The following is a 13,845-nucleotide window of genomic DNA, read 5'->3' as shown; positions in this document are numbered from 1 at the left end:
TGTAGCTCACCTACACACAAGAGATCAAGCTTTAGGAACCCAAACTTGTTGAGGGCCCTTCACCTTCTCAACAAGTGACTTTGAAACCCAAATTTTCTTAGGCCTATTCTTATTTGGAGGTCCTAAGAACATCACTTTCATCTTTCCACTAGAATCCTTTCTAAGCATGTAGTGAGCATGGAAGGCAAAGGGTCTAGCATGCTTGGGCAAGGGTTGTGGTGGTGGAGTTTGACACTCATGAGCAAAGTGGCCTTCTTGTCCACACTCAAAGCATCTCTTTAGCTTTGGCTTTGGCTTTGATTGTTGTTGTTGAGCTTGAGCCTTCTTCTCTTTGTTTGCATGTACCCAATGCCACTTCTATCCATCTTCATGATGGTGTTCATTAGAAGCTCACTTTAAAGATACTTGCCTCTAGTGAACTTGCTCAACCCAATCTTGAGATGCTCTTTTTCCAACTTGAGCTTCTTGTTTTCTTCCTTGAGAGCATCACTACTTTTATCTTCCTTGAGTGCAACATTGTTTCTCTTCCTTGAGTTTCTTGTTTTCTTCTTTTAGCTTCTCATTCTCAAGAGCCAAGCCACCATCATGATCAAGAGTTTCTAGCACAATGGTGTTGTGGATTTTGAGCTCTTCAAACTCTTTCTTTAGCTTTTCATTGTCATGCTTGAGCTTGACATACTCATCATAGTCATTGCACTCAACCACTTGCTTGCCTTTGCCACTAGATCCTTGCTCAATGCTCTCATCAATTAAATCATCACATGATGTAGCTATATCAATCTTAACAACATTGTTAGTAGCATCATGTGGCTCATTGGGTAAAAATTCTTGAGCAATAATAAGATTGTCATGATTAATCTTGAGAGTAGTATATTCATCTTTTAGCTTGTTATGGCTAGTGATGAGCTCTTTGTGCACCCACTCAAGTTTATCATGTTTATCTTTAAGCTCTTTCTTAGAAGATTTGAGCTCCTTGAGTTTGGATGACATAGCATCATTTGCTTCTCTAAGCTCAACACTAGCCTTTTCGGCTATCTCACACTTAGCTAAGAGAGAATCATTCTTAATCTCAAGCTTTTCATTTTTAGCTCTAGTCTTTATAATGATCTTAGTGTATTTCTTTAGCAATTTAGCAAGATCATCATAAGTAGGTGATTCATATTCATCATCATCACTATCGCTATCATTATCACTAGCATGCTCATCATCACTACTATCATCATTGTTTGATACCTTGCGGTCACCCTTGGCCATAAGGCATAGGTGTGTAGAGGATGATGGCGGTGGTGGCATTGAAGATGATGAGTCAATAGCAATGGCGGCCACCTTCTCGTTGTCACTATCATCATCGGATGAGGCACTAGATGAATCAATGTCCGTGAGCCAATCACTAACAGTGTATGCCTTTCCACTCTTCTTCTTCTTGTGGAAATCTCTCTTCTTGCCATCTCTCTTCTTGTATGGCTTATTCTTTTTCTTCTCATCTTCATCTTCGTTGCTTGAGTCATCTTTCTTGCCCTTATTCTTGTTCTTGAACTTGTCTTTCTTGGGCTTTGTGCATTGATGAGCTAGATGACCAAGTTCTCCACAATTGTAGCAATCCATCTTGGAGATTGGCTTCCTTCTAGAGCTTATGAAGAATTTCTTCTTCTTGCCATCAAACTTGATGCCACTCTTGTTGAGCTTCTTTAGCATCTTGGCGGTCTTCTTCACCATGAGAGAAAGACTTTCATCATCAACTTCATCTTCACTTGAGCTCTCATACTCAAGTCTTGCTTTGCCCTTCTCTTGGCTAGCTTTGAATGCTAAATCCTTATCTTTCTTCTTGGTAAAGGATGAGCCATCTTGTGGCATGATGTGCATGTACATCTCATGAGCATTGATCTTTCCCAAGATTTGTGTCAGTGTAGCGGTGGAAAGATCACCTTGATGTAGCACGGTCACAATATGCCCATATTTTTCAATGGGGAGGACACTCAAGATCTTTCTTACAACATCGGATGGTTGCATTTGAGTAAGTCCAAGCCCATTGACTTCCTCTACAAGAACATTCAAACGTGAATACATTTCATTAGCACATTCTTTAGGAAGCATTTCAAAAGAGTTGAGCTTTTTCATGACAAGATGATAGCGTTCCTCATGCTCACTCTTAGTTCCCTCATGGAACGCACAAACGTCCGACCATAGTGCATGGGCATCTTTGTGGTTCCTCACCCGATTAAACACATCTTTGCAAAGGCCTCTAAAGATGGTGTTTTGAGCCTTTACATTCCACTTCTTGTAATTCACCTCATCGCCTTGTAGGTCAGTAGCATCCCGAGGTTTTGGGAAGCCTTGTGAGGCGGTTCTAAGTATACCAACATCTAGAGCCTCTAGATATGCTTCCATCCGAATTTTCCAATAAGGAAAGTCATCTCCCTCAAAGATAGGAGGAGGTCCATCCCCGTGAGACATCTTGCTCTAGGCGGTTAAGCCTGAATACGTGAGCACGAGGCTCCAATACCAATTGAAAGGATCAAGATACCAAAGAGGGGGGGTGAATTGGGCTAATTCTAAATTTTGTTGCAATAATTAAATCCTATGGTTAGCCCAATTAACCCCTTGTGCCTAGAAAGTGTTCCTAATTGTTCTACCGCACAAAAGACTTGCAACCTAAGTTCCAATCCTACTCTAGCATGGCAATTCTAAGAATGTAAAGACATGAAATGAATTGCTCAAAGTAAATGCTCAAAGTAAATAGAGAGGAAGGAACGCGACGATGTTTTGCCGAGGTATCGGAGAGTCGCCACTCCCCACTAGTCCTCGTTGGAGCACCCGCGCAAGGGTGTAGCTCCCCCTTGATCCACGCAAGGATCAAGTGCTCTCTACGGGTTGGTTCTTCAACACTCCGTCATGGTGAATCACCCACAACCGCTCACAACTTGAGTTGGGTCACCCACAAGCTCCGCCGGGTGATCACCGAACTCCCAATCACCACCAAGCCATCTAGGTGATGGCGATCACCAAGAGTAACAAGCACGAACTCTCACTTGACCATGACAAGCCTAATGAGAAGGTTGATGCACACTTTGCTACTCTTGATCTTCACTAATGAGGGCTCTCTTTGGGATTCTCAAATCTCAATCACCTCACTAGGACCTTGCTCTTCTTGGCACTCTCTAAGGTGTTTCTCAGCTATTGGAATGAGCAAAAGTACCCCCACACACGAGTGGAGGTTGTATTTATAACACCGGCTAAAAAACGAACCGTTATGTGCCTCTGCGGGGTGACTGGACGCTCCGGTCATGTTGACCGGATGCTCCGGTTAGTGTACCCCAAACTCCAGTGTTTATAGTGTGACCGGATGTTGGCCAGCGTCCGGTCAGCACTGACCGGCGCGTCCGGTCATGATTTTCCCTCTCTGGAACCTTTCTGGAGTCGACCGAACGCTGGCCCTTGGTGTCCAGTGGCATGACCTCGCAGCGTCCAGTCACTTCCAGATGCTTTCACCTTGGTCAAATGAACTGACCAGACTCTGAGCCAGCGTTTGGTCACACCAGAGCCAGCGTCCGGTCAGTATTTGATCCTCCATTCACTTCCAACTCTCGAACAAATGTGAATGAAGTTTGCTCCATTGAATCAAAGGGCTGTTATGAAGGTACCTAGTGCTAGTTTTAACAAGTGTGCACCACACCTAACTCACTAGTCTCACCTAGGTCAAGCTGCCCGTTCATACCCCCCTTAATAGTACAGCCAAAGGAAAAACAGTCCTAAACTACTCTAAGTGTCTCTCCAACTCCAAACGACACTTAGAACTAGTCCATCCTTAACCTTGTCGTCCATCCTTTGAAAACCGAAATAATTTCCATCGTAGGGGCATGACAACCATGATTGCCCAATCGATCTCCATTACCATGACCTAACTCAACTGTTTCTGCAAAACACACGTTGGTCACAGTAATCATGTATTGTCATTAATCACCGAAACCCAACTAGGGGCCTAGATGCTTTCAACCGGTGAGAAAAAGAGAGGGAGAGAGATATTTTTTTGCTAAAACACATGTGTGTTATATAGTATTTCTGATTTAGAGTCCGTTTTTGGGGTAATTTAGAGTCTGTTGCATGGATATGTACGGGAAAGATCACACAGGCACGGCTAGGAACATGAGCTGGGCTGGAAGCGTGCGAAGCCAGGGCGGGCTAGGTCGCAGGGTGCGTGCACAAGGCAGCAAGCTTCCGTGCTTGGCGCAGCGCTACGTGCCACCCTGGTTGGCATATAGAACTTCCCCGGTTGCTAGCATAGCACGACATGAGCTGGTGCTAATTAATCGTACTATGTTGGGCCAGCTGTTAGCTCGACAAGTCCATCGAGACTGTAGCAGCATGGCGGTGCTGGAAGGGAGGGGCGACACTGGATCTGAAGAGTAAGAGCTCATGGGTCCATCATTTGAGTGGTACTTGTGAAGGAGCAATCCATCCTCGAGCATGCCCTTAGCTAGGAGCATCGTAGGTCAAGTAGATCAAGGTCTATGGCATTGTCGTGCTGCCGCAATTATGAAGGGAATTGTTGACGCAAAGACATGTTACACACCGGTTAGGGCTAGATCATTCGGGTCACCATAGACCAAAGAACGCAATGGGTAACCAACATGTTTTCACGGTGAAGAGCGGTGAGGTTTACGAGTAATCCAACAAAGGATAACCAACACTTTTATCGTGATGAAGAATGGCGAGGTTTACAATGAAACCACCAAAGAAAAGCCAATAATCGCACTTGCATGACGAAGAACGGCTAGTTTTCAAGCAAACTAGCAAATGAATTGTTGAAACTCTTGCTCGGGAGGGACCCGTTAGGGCAAGGATGTCGCCGGGTTACCCTAGGTTGGCCAGCAAGCCTAGAGCGCCATCCGTGGTCATTGTATTAAGCGATAAACAACACAATAGGGGTTGGAAGAGATTAGGGCAAAAGGAGATAGTAGATGTAAAATATTCTATTGGTTGTTGGATTACTCAATCGGCCATGATCCTCTAATATATAAAAAGGGGATTGGTTTTATTCCAGTAGAAAACCTTTTCAAGGAGTATTTTTCAAGTTTCCTTGAGTTTGGAGTAGTTCGAATTGGAATCCAAAATGCAAGGTACGAACAGGGTCATTTTTAAGGTCCGTTCGAACTTCCGAAGGTCGGAACTTCCGACGTGGGGATGACCCCGTGCACCCAAACAATTTTTAGGTTCTCAGAAGTTCTAAAGTCCGTCGGAACTTCCGATATGGGTCATAGCCGAGGACGTAACTCCTTCATCTGAACTTCAAATTGGACATTCCATATTTTTTTACCGTCCCGATGAGAGAAACGCAATGGTAATGTCCATTTCACATTTTGATAACTGTATAAAATGAATAATTTTGGTTGTCAACACATGCCCCTATTTTTAGATGAGATTTATACGAACCTAGAAACATAAAAACACTAAATAGCAATGATGTCCAACTCATCGACTACCTAGTATCTGGACGATGTATACATTGGCCATGTTTTTCTATGGGCGATATGAGTATATTGGCCATTGCTTGGGTATCACTTGGGCTTATCCTGATGAACGATCACCTTGCAACGTCTTTTGCAATGTATTTTGTAGCAACCATCACGAAGCAATACCCTTTTGATGACATGAATGCCTCTCATAGCAACCTTTGTTTTATAAAAATCCAAGCACTTAAGCAGTAAGCCTTCGGCAATTCTTTAATAGCTCACGTGCAAAACGAATTCATCTTAAAACCTACCGGTTCAGTATTTTGAAAATCTTTGCTATATGGAAATAATAATCATATTCAAACAATGGGAAAATTAACTTATATAAAAATTTTGACCACAGTTATTCAAATTATATAAATTTTGAACATGAAACTTGTAGTAATGAATTTGTATTCAACGTGCCTCAAAAATTACATTTCTCTTTTAACAAATGAAAAATATATAGTAAGATAATAATAGGTCAAAATCTGTTTTGTTTGACTTCTTCATGATTAAAATACGGTTATCATTTTGAGAGACGTGAGAGCATGTGTGTGTTTATTTTTAAAGGGAGAGGGCATGTGTTGGTGCTTTTTATAGGGTGAAAGGGCCCACGTGTGGTGAGCCTATCATGGTCTGAAAAAAGATTCACCTAGTCACGGTGGCAGCAGCACGCCGCCTCGGCACATTTCAGCCGCCTGCCCTTTTTGGCGTCACGAAACAGGCGCGTGCACTCCACGCTCACACCACCATCACATGCTCATGTTCTTCGACTGAGGTGTTATTTATATTCTATTTATATTTTGTCGAAGGTTTAGACACATATGTGAAATATTAAATATAGACTAAAAATAACTAATTGCATAGTTTACGACTAATTTATGAGACAAATCTTTTTTAGCGTAATTAGTCCATGATTTGATAATGTGAAGCTACAGCTTATGAATTATTAATGAATTCTATAATTTATTTTTTTTATTAATATCTGAACACCACGCTCTCACCTAACAGTGGATGTGACACAAAAAGTTTACACTCTGAAATTGGTCTGAGTCACTGACAAAATTTGAAGTTCCCTCCGCCTCCCTCCCCCATCCCGAATTTTTTTTAATTTTAACATTTTTTTGAACTTAATTTTAAATCTAACACCCTCGGTTTTTTTAAACTAACACTTTTGGCCGCGCCTATTGCCCTGGCGCGGCCAAATGCCTGTGCCGCGCCATGCATGGTGGCGCGGTAGTGGACTGATGTGGCGGCGACCAGAAGCGCCGGCCGCTGACGTGGCAGGGCTCTGCCGCGCCACCGATCTTGGCGCGGTAGTGCCGCACCTTGATCCATGGCGCGGTAGAGACGGGTATAACCTTCGCCATAGCCAGTCCCACTGCCCGAGCAGCAAAGCGGCCTAGGCGTCGCTCCCGCTCCCGCCCGTCGCCAAGTACGCTGGCCGCCGCGCCACGAACGGTGGCAGCCCGGCCCTCCATTGCCGCCTCCCTCCCTTTCCTTCCATTCTCCGGCTGCCTCCCTCCCTCCTTGTCCTAGTTCAAGGTAATGACGCACATTTTATTTTCGTTTGAATGGTGGATATGATATTATGAATGGGAGTTAATGTTAGTAGGAAAATTATGTTTGGGAACTATGGTGAAGATATTAGTATGATTTTGTCAATGTTAAGGTTAATTATTTAATTAGAAGTATGTTTGTCATGTATATTTTTGTTGCTTTAATTGTTGTTTATAATATTTTAGTTGCATTGCAAATGATTACATTTTACATTAATTTGCGTTGTTTTGATTGGTGTTTAATTTGAACCGTTTTATTAGATGGAAGACATGTTTCAGGAGCAGTTATAGCGAAAATTGGGTCGTCCTAGAGAAATGTACCCCGACGAGTCTAGCAAAGATGCCCTGTCCCTCCTGAACTCCATGTTCCTAATTGTGACTGTGGTCATTCGGTCGACGTGTTTCAGTCGAGACATCCGGACACAGCGGCTCGTTGCTTCTACACGTGCAGTCGTTTTAATATAAGTAATTGTTTCCGTATATTTTTCTTCCTTATTTGTATTACTAGGTTACTAATATTTTGTTGAGTTTTTGTTGTGTAGGCCCATGAGAGGTGTTTTTTCTTTCAGTGGATCAACGGTGCAAACAAGTTTGACCCTAGGTACCTCTTTTTTGACGATTGGTAGAGAGAGCGACATCCACGAGAGCACTTCGAGCGGTGGGTTCCACCTTCCCCTAACCCCCCTCCAATGACGGCTAAGGAGAAGCACTTAGCCACAATTAGACGACTCGAGGAACCTCCTCTGTGCCATTGTGGAGACCGAGCTATGATAAACCCTAACAATACGTTGGAGTTTGTGTGTCCAAACAAGCATGAAGTAAGTGCAAAGTGTATGTGTTGAAATGTTGAGCTATATGTCTCATGTACTAATGTCATGTTATTTAGGTGTATTCAATGGCGAAGTGTCGTTTCAAGGAGTGGTTATATGGTCCTAAGAACAAATGGTCCGAAGAACCTCCAAAAGCAAAACAAAAGAAGAAAGAAAGGTTAATTTACAAAGCACCACCAGTCAAGTGCGAATGTGGTGTTAATTCTAACTATGGCCTAGTCCCTTTGGAGCTTGGAATAGGCCATTATTGCGGCCATATGATTGAGTACGAAGAGGTTCGTTATTTTTGTGGTAAATATGAAATCATATTTTGTTTCTTTTGCTAAGACATATATGATATAATATTTGTTTTAAACAGAGCACTAGAAAATGCAGGTGGGAACGTTACGATGGTCAAGCTAAGTTCTTGGATGAACTGAAGAAGAGACAACTAATTACAAGGAAGAGTGGATATGGACCTGACTACGTCAACCTATTCGTTAAACATCACAAAGAAAAGATACGTGAATTTGCTAGACAACGCGGTATTTATAACCCAATCGATGTTGGGCTTAACAAATGGGGATTGGAGAGATAGATGACGTTAGAGGAGGAGAGGGCAAGGAAGGAAGCAAGGGAGGAGACAAGAGTACAGATGCAGGTCTTAAATGAGCATGTTGCTGCATTATGTGCTTGTGAGTGCTTAAACGCTTATTTTCGTTGCCTGATTGTAAATGTAATATAATCACGTTGCTAACTGATTGCATTTTACATATGAAGGGATTGGATACAGCGAGGAACATGCTGTAGAGGTGGCTCATGCAAGGTACGAGGAAAAAAAGTTAGATGAGCACAGAAAGCGAGCTGGTCGCACCATTGAATCACCGATTGTGTTGTCTGATGAGGGGGACGAGGATGAGGACAACACTGCCAGACTTAGTGAGCTAATTGCTGTAGCAGAGGTGGGCTTGCAGGCAGAGGAGGATGAGGACGACATTGGCAGACTGAGCGAGCTCATCGCTCTAGCAGAGGTGGGCTTGCAGGCGAAGGATGATGATGATGACACTGGCAGACTGAGCGAGCTCATCGCTCTAGCAGAGGTGGGCTTATAGATAGAGGAGGATGACGACGCGTTCTTCACTCAGGCCGCAGTGGCCACAGATGAAATGGAGGCCGCTTACTCAGGCGATAGGCAGGTCAGAGCAATGCAGGTGGGCCTAGCCACAGCAACAGGGTTGTGGTTGAGGATTGGTACTTGGACGACGAGTTGCTTACTCAGTATGTTTCTGACTGAGGGTTTTTTATTGCGCCGTCTATTAGTTCCATGCTTTATTAATGATCAATGTAGCCATGTAGTAGAAATTCTATTGTGTTGTCTTATATTCCATTTGAACTACTGATGTATTGTACCCATGTATTATGTACTCGGATTATCCATGATCGATCTTAAGTGATCACATCTGTTTGTATCATGCGTTCAAAATTTCTAAAATGAACGTAATCATTTGTCGCGTCATAGCCCATAGCGTGTCTGTGCTGTACAAAACTACAGAACTACAAGCGAAGGTGGGCTTACAGGCGGAGGTGCTGTACAAAACTACTAGTACTGTACAAAATGAACATGAAGCAAATAAATGGATGATAAGTTGCCATACAACATTTTCATTGGTTTATGAGTCTACAAGTTTTCGACGACAATATTCGTTCGACATAAGTTCGACGCAATGAACTAAGTCCCACGATATAACGGTACAAGAAGGGGGTCGTCGTACTCCACATCAAGAAGGGGGATTAGCTGGTGCTGCGTGGGAGGGGCCATCCTGTTACAAAATGATAAACAAAGGGTTGGAGTATTCAAATTAACAATTTTCATATTAACATTATGTAGCATTGCAAAATTTGAACTACTTATTATGCAATACGAACACAATATGAAATCACCTGCTGTCTTCTATGCCGACTAGCCTTTGTGGCTAGATTGTTTGCAAACGGAGCAAAGATTCTTGCCATGGATCTCGTTGAAGGCTCCTCCGCCGTACATGTCTTCGCCGTACCCTCTCATAGCGTCCATGTCCCCCTTCAGTCGCTTCTTCTTCCTCCTACCCTTCCCTACCTTCATTAGATCCGGATGCGGCACGTAGTCATAACCATTATAAGGTGGCCACTGTGTTGGGTCAAGGTATGGCTCGAAGCTCATCTCCCAAATACTAACGGTGTTCGAACGGAGATACAAGGGTGACATATATGGCAGATCCTCATAGTTGTACCCACGAACCCTTCAGGCCGTGATCATATGAGAGCAAGGGGCATGCATGATCTAAGGGACGTTGCAACTGCACGCTACCTTTTCAAGATCAACTCGGTAGTTTTGTCCACCATAACATTCGCCACCCAGGCTTGTGCCACCCTTGCCCCATACACTAAAGATATGGCGGCGGGGTCCATATAGCTTGGCGGTGTGCTGCTTGGCCAATTCCTCATCCTCCTTCAAATGTTTAGCTCCGGCCTTTCCAAAATGCCCCTGCTCAGCTATATTCCTCTATGCAAGCTCCCATCTCTTCACAAAATATTCATTGCACTTATGAAAGGAGAACTCAACAATTCTAGACACAGGCAACGATCAAACTCCGGTGAATACACGGTTGAAGGACTCCGAGGAGTTAGTGGTCATGATGCCATACCTGAAACCCCCCTCATCATATACTAACGCCCACTAAGCCTTATGTTCCATCTGCGCCTCTAACCAGGCCTTTCCCGCTGCATTTACTATCTTGTCTAGTTCTCTCTTTATCTCCTTGAACTGGTGCTTTATACGTACACAACATAGAGCCTTTACCTTGTCACATACCTCCTGCTTCCGCTGACGCCGCTAGAAATTAGCGGCAAAGTGTCTCATGCACCATCTATGTACTAGAGGCGGGAACCCATCTATATGCTCAGCTGCAGCATTAAGAAGCCCTGTGTGATGGTCGGAGATCAAACATATAGTGCGAGTTGGGCCAAGCACTTGCACACGTAGAAGCCGCATGAACCATGACCACGATTCATTGTTCTCTCCCTCTGCCAAAGCAAATGCCACGGGTACTATCTGGTCCTCAGGATCAACATCAGCAGCCATCATCAAGGTGCCCCTATACTTTTCTATCATGAAAGTGCCATCAACAAGTATGACTGGCCAATAAAACTGGAATGCATGTTCCGTTTACGCAAATGACCAGAACACACGATAGAGGACATGCCTCAATGGGTCCCAAAAAAATATCCCTCCGGTGTCCACAAACCATTTCAAGTCAGGGTTGTAATAATGCATTGCACATAAGATGCGGGGCACCCTGTTGTACGCTTCCTCCCAAGTACCCCATCGAATCGCCAGAGCAATTTGCTTAGCACACAAAGCCTTTCCGTACGTCACATCGTACCTATAACACCCCAGAAGAAAAGACAACAAAAATCTTCTGGAGAATTACCACAGTTCAGCACAAAGAAAACAACCCAACATTAGAGTATGCGGAAGCAACAATAATCATAAAGATCAACTATAAAATATCTTTACTGATCACTAAATTGTCATAACTCATCCAACCAAAAACCAGATCCAACATGAAGCATATAGTTTGAACCAACTAAACCATGGTTACATATTATTATTATTATTATTACAACACATGTGTCCCATAGATTATTTGACTCCAAGGTGACGTGCACACGTGTTGCTACTCCCGTCCCAAGCATGCATCTTCCAGGCTCAAACACTTGAGGGGAAAACAATGTGTGAGGTTTATGGAAAACCTCAGCAAGCAAACTGCCTTAACTGAGTTATTCAAATCATAGTTGATTAAATATCAAATTTAAAACATGATAGTAGATACATCCATTGTTTCATAGAACTGTAATATAAATATATTAAAAGTACAAAGGTGAATGATGCAATGCAATGCAAATGCGAATGATGCCATGCAATACATATGTGAATGATGCAGTGCAATGCAAATGCGAATGATGCCATGCAATGCATATATGAATGATGCAGTGCAATGCATGACTTCACTTCTACCCGCACGTCCCAACAAGAGGGAGTGAGGGCTGCAACCACAAAGCTCATCAATGTGCGTTGCTGTACCGGTACTTACCGCACCAATTTGGCTACGGTTTCTTCAAATGCATATCAACGGGAAGAGTGCAAATGCAAATGTTGCATTGTGAGTAATTCATGTACTTCATAATTCAATAACAAAGCCAAAAGATATAAATCCATATACTTCAAGGTAACTTCAAATTTAGATTAAATGTCTAGTGCGAGATACTAAAAATTAAGTGGAGGCAATTCAAACAACCAAGCTAAAGCATGTGAACCACATCGTCACGTTTACTTGCCTTCACCGAAGATCAAAAGTGAGAGCTAAGCACGATCTGAAGGTGCACCACCTGCTCATAAGAACATCTCAGTACTAACACTATCATACAATCGAAACAAATAACAAATTATACAATTAAAGCGTCCCAAACCCCCGTTTAAAACATCTACCATCTCGCTACCGATTGTGACAGTAGCAATGTCCCTTCTCTTTTTTATAGACAAACATCCATACATTAATAAATTACTAAAATCTACCAGATGATAGAAAACTCATTTATGTACAACTTTGGTATTATAATATTTGGCATTAGAGGTCTCCAAGATAGCATAAACATTGACTTAAGTTAACTGAACTTTTCTGTCAGTCAAAACAGGACAGCAAAGTTATAAAAATCATAACTGGAGACATACTCGTCCAAATAACGTGTTCTCTAACAATATGGAAAGATAAAGAAAAACTCTACAACTTTCATTTAGATACCAAGTTCAAATTCTTTCAGTAAAAAGGCCAAAGCGGATTAGATCTAAAACTGTCCAGAAACTCGTCACTGGAAAACAGCGTACTTCACACGATCATATCTTCAAGAATACAGAGGCTATGGGTGTGATCTTGGTGTCAAAAGAAAGATAACGAATTCCTCTACAACTTTGTCCATAGTGGCAAAAATTATTGAGGCCAATAAAATGACCTAAAATAGCGATGAACAGAAACTGCCTAATCTGATGGGATTTCCGAACGTGGACGAGATTAACTTCGGGAATTACTCCATCTAAACTCCACTTAAAAAAGATGATTTGATCCATGGAACTTGGTCCAAACAAGGGGATAAAGGTTTGATGTCTTACCAAGAGAAACCGCAGCAAGCACACCGACAAACCCTAGGCGATTCACTCCTTTCTTCTTCACTTCCCGGTCATCCTCGTCGCTGTGATAGGATTGTGGTTGGATTCCAGAGAAAAACGGTACGTCAACGGCGGTGCAAGCCCTAGGTCTCCTCTTACTCCTCTTCTCCCTTTGTTCCTTTTTCTCCCGTGCTAGAAGACAAGGGGCGGCGGCTGTTGGGCTGGCTAGGACGGTGGGAAAAGGAAGGGCGCCGTACTATAGCTCCGTAATCACTGTAGCATTTTTTTTTTATTTATTTTCCCTTAAATCTTCCAAAATTTAAAGAGTCATGATCTGAACTCTAATCCAAGCAAATGAGTAGTCAAATAAAAAGTATTTGACGAGCTCTACGCATTACTAACCTCCGTTCTTTCCTGCGAGGAACAGATCAATAAGTCCAATTTTAGTCTCTCATTAAAAATCGGTCAACCTCTGCTAGATAAGGAACTTGATCTAAATTAAAATTTATATTCATGACTTCCTCTTTTTTTTGTTTTACAGTACCTAACGAATCCAGATATGGGCTGTTGTAAAGAAGACACCGAGATGTCGTTATTGTCATCAACGAGCCCCAATATACGACGTGCAAGGTAACGTGCAGTGAGCTGCTGATGATTTTGCTTTCCCCTATTGTCTAGACAAGTGTGGGGTTCAACAACTTTAGTTATCCTCCACTTATCATCACTCTGTCTCCTTCGTGCATTTAACCTCCACAGACAACCGTTTTTGCATATCAAGTGGTACC

This window comes from Miscanthus floridulus, chromosome 19 (assembly GCF_019320115.1).
Source record: "Miscanthus floridulus cultivar M001 chromosome 19, ASM1932011v1, whole genome shotgun sequence".
NCBI lineage: Eukaryota > Viridiplantae > Streptophyta > Magnoliopsida > Poales > Poaceae > Miscanthus > Miscanthus floridulus.
Note: the sequence above shows the minus strand (reverse complement) of the source record.